Genomic DNA, 8440 nt, shown 5'->3' on the forward strand with positions numbered 1-8440 from the left:
AGCCTTCAAATAGCCAGTCCCGCCTTCCGGCCAATCAGCGCCAACGCCCTCCCGAGGCAAGAGCCGGGCCTCAGCCAATCCTGGAGCTTCAGTCGGCGCGCGCCGGGATTCCCTGGGCCAATCCGCGGAGCTCCCTCCCTAGAGTGCGCGAAGGGGGCGGGCCTATCCCCTTGCTCCCGTGGGAGTCACCCCCCCCAGCGGAACCAATCCGCAGCGTCTCCGACTCGGGCGGGGGCGGAGCCAGAGCGCGGGGCTACTCTGGGCCAATCTGAAGGGTTCCCGCACCGGCGTGGCGCGCGCTTCGCCCGGTCCATCCGGGGCCGCAGTCCGCAGAGGGCTGCGCCGCCAACGGCCGAGAGGGGGCGCGCGGCGCTCGCTCAAGACGGCGGGAAGGGCGGTGCTCGTGCCCTCAGTGATTGACAACCGGGAAGGGGTGGGGACACGAAAGCCCGTTTTCTAAGAAGTGATTGGCTGGCTTGGCCGCGGTGGGCGGTCACAGAAGAAGGCTCGGCTGGTGATTGGTGGATAGGAGCGGAAGTCGGTTGTACCCGGCGTGAGGAGAGCGAGGGGGCGCGGCTGCGGCGTCTGTCAGCAGGTGAGCGTTGCCGGGCGCTTTTTTGAGGAACTCGGGGCTCCCGAGGCCAAGGTGGTGAACTTTTGACAACCCTTGCGGGGAGTGGGAGCGGCGGGGGGCGCGCGGGCCTCGGCGGGCCGACCCTGTTCGAATCCCGCCGTCGCCACCTCAGGGCCGACTGGGGGGGGTTTGCGAGTAGATAACGTTCAAAGCGCTTCAGTGCGAGTCGGAGCGTTCGGGGCTCGAGTCCGGAAAAGAATGCCCGGACACGACCGCGCGGTGCTTCCAGAAACTTCTCCCACCTCCCCGCCAGGTGCAGAGCGCCTTGGCCAACCCGCCTGGAAGAACCTTCTGGAAGATTCCAGGAGCTTCCGCACCCACTCCCAGCGCTGTCCAGTGGAAAAAGAACGCCCGCCGCTTTCCCAGTCTGACATTTTAAAAAAATTAGTGCCGGAAAAATGAGAAATATGAAATCGGTGTCAATCATGTGCTCTCTTAAATCGAACACGGCTAAAAATATCCCGACGAGTAATCCATTAAAAATCCTAATAGGCGATTTGCATTATTTAAGTAGTAAGGCTTGGGAATCCCGAGTCCGATTTACACCCCACAGCCCATCCGCAACTAGGAAGCCGACTTTAATAAATCTTTTTAATAAATCTTGATGGGACAGTGTGGCTCCGGCCCCACCTGTCATCCGACTGGCAGTTGAAAAATGCTTCGGCAGGTTAGGAAATGAAGAGTTTCCCACCACTCGCGTTTTTCCTCCCCAGGCCGTTTTTGTCCTTTATCGATGACTCTGAAAATTGGGTTATGTTCGTTTCTTATTGACTTGGAAGATCACCCCTGCAAAATAGCTTCACTGTGCCCCAGTTGTTCCAGATAATTCCACGAGTCCCATCGGGCCTCCGTGGTTCAAGCTGGTTCTCAGTTTCGGTTTTCCCTGGTTAAAATCAGGCGAAATTGCCAGGCTGAGCTTCCACAGCGGCAAGAGCCCCGTTCAGGTGCTCAGGGTCCACGCCGCGCCAGGGGACGACAGTGCAGGACGGAAGTAAGCTGGGTCAAGGCCGCTCCCCTGCTCTAAAATCCGAATGGTTGTCTGTCCGTTTGAGGGGCGAGAGCTCTGTCTGCAAGCCCTGCCTGGTTTGCTTCCCGCAGCCCCAACCTGAGCGCAGCCGAACGCACCCTCTTCCGTTGTTCCTGTGAACCCTGACAGGCCACTGCTGGCTCTGGGCAGGTTGGCGCCTTCTCGTCATTTGGGGCGCTCGTCAGATGCCTTCTCCTCTGAGAAACCTTTGCAAAGGTCCCCTGGACGGTGTTCAAACTCATTCGGTATTCTGGATCTTCTAGGAAGGGGTGTGTATCAGGGCTCTCTAGGGAAACAGAATCAACAAGATCTATCTGTCAATGGTATGAGGTTCTGTATGAGCCCCTCACGCAGCCTGGGGAGGCACAAGTCCAGGTTCCGCAGGCAGGTGCAACCAGGGGCTGCAGTGAAAGGCCAGTGACGGTTCTGGACGAGTTCTGGGAGACACTGGAAGATGAGCTGGGAAATGCTCAATGCTGGAATCGCTTCCCCTGCTAAGGCCTTCGGCTGACTGGGTTAGGCGTCACTCGCTGCTGATGGCAAGCTCCCTGACTGATGTGCTAATAACCAGCCATCTATGATTTACCACTGCAGTAACGTCAGTGGTGACTCAGGTCCATAATGCCCTTGTATGACTGCCCAGTGCTTGCTTGACCAAACGCCGGGCACAGTTACCTGGCCGAGGTGACACCATCGCCTGCCCATCGCAGGTGTAAGCCTCCGTTTCTCCCCCCAGACCTTAATCAACACATCCAAACCACCACCAGCATCTCTCCCAGCCACCTCTGTAGCTTCCTCAGAGTCTCAAAGGCTTCGGGACACTAGACACTTTTTTTGTATCTACATCCTGCATTAAGTTTGAAAAAAAAAAAAGTGTGTTCAAAAATTAAAAGTGTTTTTTCCCTTTTGAAATTATTTGCCTGCAAGAAAACTCACATTTAAGATTGGCTGTGATTTCTTGGCAATCACTGGGCATACTCTGGGAATTTTTATGGCTCGAGAAAATTAATTTTCAAATTATTTCCAAAGGTAGTCACTTGTTCGTGAGTATTAAAGTCAGCGATGAATGAAGTTGCCATGATGTTACATTCTCTAGGCATTTCATTAAACATTTCCTGGTTCCGACTTTGCCTTGTTTTTGTTTTGCTTTTCTGCTCTGGGGAACCTTTCCCGCCGTCTTCCCTGCCCCCTGAAATGCTCATCAGCCAACAGAATTATGTCTGTGTTGCTAATGGAGAAAACGGCCCTGACTAAATGGCGTTCTTCAGACGCCTGGCCGAACGAGCTTCAAATGTGAACCAGAGCATGGCGTTTTCCTGTTTAGACCGTCAAAGGTTTACGGGTAGAAGGAAACCTAAGCGCTCCAATGCGGCTTTGGAGGCCTTGCACGGTGGCCTCCGCTGACCTGGAGCTCACCTATCCCTCTCTGTCACACTCCGCAGCGCAGCCGTACTGGCTTTATGCCCCCTCCTTCAACCCACCAAGCCTGTTCCTGCCTCGGGGCTTGGCACGCGCCAGGCCTGCCGCCTGGAATGCGCTTTCCCCGAAGTTGCTTGGCTGTCTCGATGTTTACGTTTCAGTGCAAATGTCCCTTCAGAAGAGCCTTCCTGGGCTGCCCTATTTAAAGGAGCCCTTCCTCAATCGCATCAAACTGTCGTATGCTCTTAGTAGCACTTAGCAGAATCTTTAATTAGCTTGGTTTTTTTTTTTAACTTCTTTTTTAAATTGGGAAGTACTGGGGATTGAAGCCGGGAGCTTGTACATGGGAAGCAGGTGCTCAACCACTGAGCTCCAGCAGCTTCTCCTCCCCTAGGTTGGTTTTTAGACTGTGTTCCTGTTGCTCATCACGCTTCAGGGCATTGAAAGCTGGCTGAGGACAGGGGCCTTCCCCGGCTTGCTCTATATTCCATTACCAGGGCTTGGCACAGGCATCCAGAAAGTCTTTTGTAGATATTTTTAGAGAAGAAATCCATAAAAGTCTTTAGCGTAGTACTTGGAATGTGAAAAGCACGCGGTAGACATGAACTGCTAGTAGTACACAATGATAAGAAGATATGCTCTCCTTTCGTAATATTTCAGGTGCCCACACACAAAGTATAAGGAATACTATAATAAACACTCTTTACACATTACTCAGATTAAGAAGTGAAACCTTAGAGATCCCATTGACAAGGCTTACCTCTGTCGCAAACCCATTCCCCTCCCTTTTTCCTCAGGTGTGATTACAACCCTGAATTTGGTGTAAAGTTTTACGTGCATGGTTTTGTATCTTTGTACACACGTGTTGTCGATCACTATACTGTATTGTTTTTCGTGTTTTGCAATTTTACGTCCGTGGTACTCATGCGAAGAAGAGCTGTAGCAGGCTGTCTTCGAGACTGCTCCCCTTCGAAAGGCCTGCTTGTGAGGTTGGCTCTCGGCTGGCATCTGGGAACTGGGGTTTTGGGAGGATCCCGGCATCCTCTAAATGAGAGGAGCTCATTGTGTCTACACTGTGCAGACAGAGTGGTTTGTGCTTTCTGCGGCAAGTCGGGAATTTTGATTTGTGCCAGGCAGAGGGCGCCTAAGTGACCAGCCCCCAATAAAAGCCCTGAGCACTGAGTCTCTAGTGACCTCTGGGAGACTTGTCATCACAGCCCATTGGTGGAGGAACTAAGCGTGTCCTGCCTAACTCCCCCGGGAGAGGACGCCGGAAGTTTGCGCCTGGTGTCCTCCCACCCCTGTCCCAGGTGCCTCTCGCTTTTGCTGGTTTTGCTCTGTCTCCTTTTGCTGTAATACATCCTAGCGGTGCGCTCTCCTAGATGCTAAATCTTGCAAGCCCTCTTGGTACTGAGTCACCAAACCTAGGGTGGTCTCGGGACCTCTGACACAGTGTCGTCCTGGATGCAGCCTTCTGACTGGGCTAGGACTAGGGCGAGGCCAGCGGGACCCCTGAGACGGGAGGCTCCAGAAGGTGCGTGCGCTCTCGGCCGTTCAGGAGCTCAGCGCTGCCCCTGTGACCCCGAGGGTGACCCCTCACGTGCCTCGCTTGGGTCTTGGCCCAGCCTTCTGCAGCTTTGTTCATCCAACATGATGCTTCTGTGATTTGTGTATGTTGAAACCTGTGTGAAACTTTAAAAATCTTTTATTTGCACTGCTACCTGACTGCACAGTTCAATGTGGTAGCCACTAGCCACACATGGCAATTTAGATTTAAATTAATTAAAACGGAAAGTTCTTTTCCTCAGTCTTACTAGGCACATTTTAAAAAAGACTTATTTTATTTCTTTCTCCCCACCCCTCGTTGTTTGTGGTCACTGCTCTCTGTGTCTGTTTGTTGGGTGCTCGTTGCCTTTTTTAGGAGGCATGGAAACCGAACCCAGGACCTCCCATGTGGAGGGAGGCACCCAGTGGCTAGAGCCACCTCTACTCCTGCTTGTTTTGTTCATTAGGTTTCTTCGTTGCGTCAGTGCACCAGCCCACCTGTCACATCAGCTCGCTGTCTTGCTCCTCTTTAGGGGACACAGGAACTGAACCTGGGTCTTCCTGTGCGGTAGGCAGGCACTCAACTGCTTGAGCCACACCCACTTCTCACTAGTCACGTATGCAGTCATAGAAGCCATCTGTGGATAGTAGCTACTGTACGGGGTAGCAGAGATAGAAAACATTTCCATCATCACAGAAAGTCCTCATGGACTGTGCTATTATAAAGTACTCTGTTACGACTACATCAGCTTCCTTATCCATTCACCTCTTGGCTGAAACCTAGATGGTTTCCAGGTTTTTACTGTTCCAAACCACACTGCAGTGTTCATTGTTGAAGATGTCTCCTTGTGCACAGGGGCAGAAGTTTGTCTAAGATACTAATCTAGGAGGTGAATTGCTGGGTCATCGGTTACGACAGGTGTTTTTAACTAGGGGTCCACGGACCCCCAAGGAGTCCTTGGAAAGATTTCAGGGGATTGTGAGCTCAAATTGAAAAAAATCAACTTATCTTTATTTTCTCTGAGAAACATGCTGATATTGAGTGTCATAAAACTATCTGCTGCTACATTCTGAGAAGGGGTCCATGGTTTTCACCTGACAAAGGGATCCGTGTAGCAAAAAAGGTTAAGAACCCATGGGTTATGGGAATATTCATCTTTACTGGATGTTTCCAGTTTGCTCTTCAAAATTAATGTACCGTTTCTCATTCTTACCAGCAGTGTTGTGAGAGCTTCTATTGCTATATGTCCTTATTCATCTTGGTATCGTCAGGCATTTTAATTTGTCCTGATGGGTGTGAATCAGTCTTGTTTTGGTTTGCATTACCCAACTACTGAGGTTGAGCTATTTCCATAGGTTTATTGACCACTTTACCTTTCTTCTGTGAATTGCCTATTCATATCTTTGCCCATTTTTCTGTTTGATTGTTTTTGCCTTATTGAGTTGCAGGGGTTCTCACATCTGATGTTTGCCTTTTCATTTTTATGGTGTCTTTTGATGTTCAGCATTTTATTTTATTTTAAGATTTATTCATTTATTTCTCTCCCCTCTCCCCCCCGCCCCGGTTGTCTGTTCTCTGTGTCTATTTGCTGTGTCTTTGTCCACGTCTCTTGTCAGCGGCATGGAAATCTGTTTCTTTTCGTTGTGTCATCTCTTTGTGTCAGCTCTCCGTGTGTGTGGCGCCATTCCTGGGCAGGCTGCGCTTTCTTTCACGCTGGGCAGCTCTCCTTACAGGGTGCACTCCTTGTGTGTGGGGCTCCCCTACGCGGGGGGACACCCCAGCGTGGCAGGGCACTCCTTGCGCGCATCAGCACTGTGCATGGGCCAGCTCCACACGGGTCAGGGAGGCCCGGGGTTTGAACCTTGGACCTCCCATGTGGTAGACGGACGCCCTAACCACTGGGCCAAGTCATCCGCCCCCAGATGTTCAGCATTTTAAAAACATTTTATTATTTTAATGCCACCAGAATTACCAATCTATCTATGGTTTGCGGTTTTTGTACCTTGCTTCAAAAATCCTACCTGGAGATCAAAAAGATATCCTACTATATTCTTCTGGAAGTTCTGCCTGTCTGTCATATTTAGCGTTAGCCACTTGCAGTTTTGTTATGATGTGAGGTAGGTCTGTGCTTTAATATTTTCCCACATTGGTTAACCAGTTGTCCCAGATCCATTTACTTACTACTCCATAGGTTCTTAAAGTGGGGTCTTCTGAAATTCTCCAAGACCCTTTCTGCGGGTCTGTGAGGCAAAAAGGCACTATTTGAATTATTTGCCTTTTTCTCTGGTCGACATTTGCACTGAGAGTACAAAACAAATGGTGTGTGAAACTGGCGGCACCTTAGCCGGAATCAGGGCAGCCTCGCCAAACCCTAGTAGAAATCACGGTGTTTTTCACTGCCACACCCTCAAAAGCGAACGCAACAATTGCACTTAAGAATGTCCTTGAAGAAATAGTGAAAAGCATTAAATATATTAATTCACAGCCCTGTGAAGAGGTCTTTTTAATATTCTGTGTAATGAAACAGGAAGCCTGCAACAGGAAGCCTGCCGAATGTTGGCAGCTGAGGGGAGGCACTTGTAAGGTGTTTTAGTTGCAAGCCGATCTGCTGGCTTTTTTTCACAGAACACCGCATTTATTTGAAAGAACTGACAGACAAACTTTGGTTCTTCAGATTAGAATATTTGGCAGATATGTTCTCAAAAATGAGTTAAATGACTGGTCACTTCCAGGAAAACTGTTTATTGCCACTGTTAAAATTTAAGTGTTCAAGCAAACCTTAGAAATTTGGGAAACTTTATTTACCACCATGAGCTTTGACGGTGTATTTAAAGACTTTCTCAGTATTTTAAGACTTTTCTTATGAGATCAGTGGTGATATTAACAAATGTGATTTTTATATGTCATATAAAGAAATGTAATAAATCACTGTTTTCCAAAAGACCAATGCATGATGTTACAAAGTCATACATGGGTAAAAGAGCCATTCTAGTTGTCAGGGAGAGTAATGGATTTTAAAGTAACACAGTGTGAAAAGTTCATTGATACAATTTCATCTTCTACATTGCCACTACTTTTTTTTTTTAACATTTTTTTTTTTTAACCAACGGTTTGTTACGAACAATTTCAGGCCCACAGCAGTGTGAAGGAATTTCATGGTGAACATTTGTATACCCACCACTTAAATTCTACGTTGACACTCTACGCTCTATGTGTTCTCAAATACCTTTCCATCAATTCATTCATTAGTCCATCTAATTTTGTTTTGATGTATTTCAAAATAAATTGTAGACCTCAGTACACTTCCCTTAAATACTTCAGCAGCAAATCATGAATGAGAGTTCTTAATTTTTTAGATAAATAATTTACATTCAGTGAAATCCACAAATCCTAGTGTACATTCACTGAGTGTTAAGGAGGGTAGTCCCCTGTGTAATCCAAGCTTCTATCAAGAAAGTCACCGTTACCTTGGGAATTTCCCTCAGGCCCTTTCCCAGTGGATTCCTGCCCCAGGCTCCAAGAGGAAACCATTTTTCTGTTTTTTTTTCCCCTCCCGTATATTAGTTTTGCCTATTCTAGAACGTCATATGAATGGAATCATGTAGTGCCCCTGAGAGTCATTCATGTTTATGTATCAATAATTCATTTTTGTTGTTAGATAGTCACGCTTTCATTTTGAATACAACTGTCTTTTAATACACTGCTTGTTGGGTTTTGAGTTTTGGTTAGTAACAGTGGAATGTCCTCAGTTATCTGAAAAGGCTTAAAACACTCCTCCCTATCCAAGTGTGCATCTCTGTAGGTTGGTTTTTCC

At 48.4% G+C, this 8440-nt stretch overlaps 1 long non-coding RNA gene across 1 annotated transcript; it reads left to right on the forward strand.

The window, feature by feature from the left end:
- The first annotated feature begins 23 nt into the window (after window positions 1–23).
- On the forward strand, window positions 24–2786 carry LOC131276902 (uncharacterized). The gene is made up of 2 exons (XR_009184128.2): window positions 24–595; window positions 888–2786. It is a non-coding gene; the product is annotated as an uncharacterized lncRNA (long non-coding RNA).
- The last annotated feature ends 5654 nt before the right edge of the window (window positions 2787–8440 follow it).

This window comes from Dasypus novemcinctus, chromosome 30, assembly GCF_030445035.2.
Source record: "Dasypus novemcinctus isolate mDasNov1 chromosome 30, mDasNov1.1.hap2, whole genome shotgun sequence".
NCBI lineage: Eukaryota > Metazoa > Chordata > Mammalia > Cingulata > Dasypodidae > Dasypus > Dasypus novemcinctus.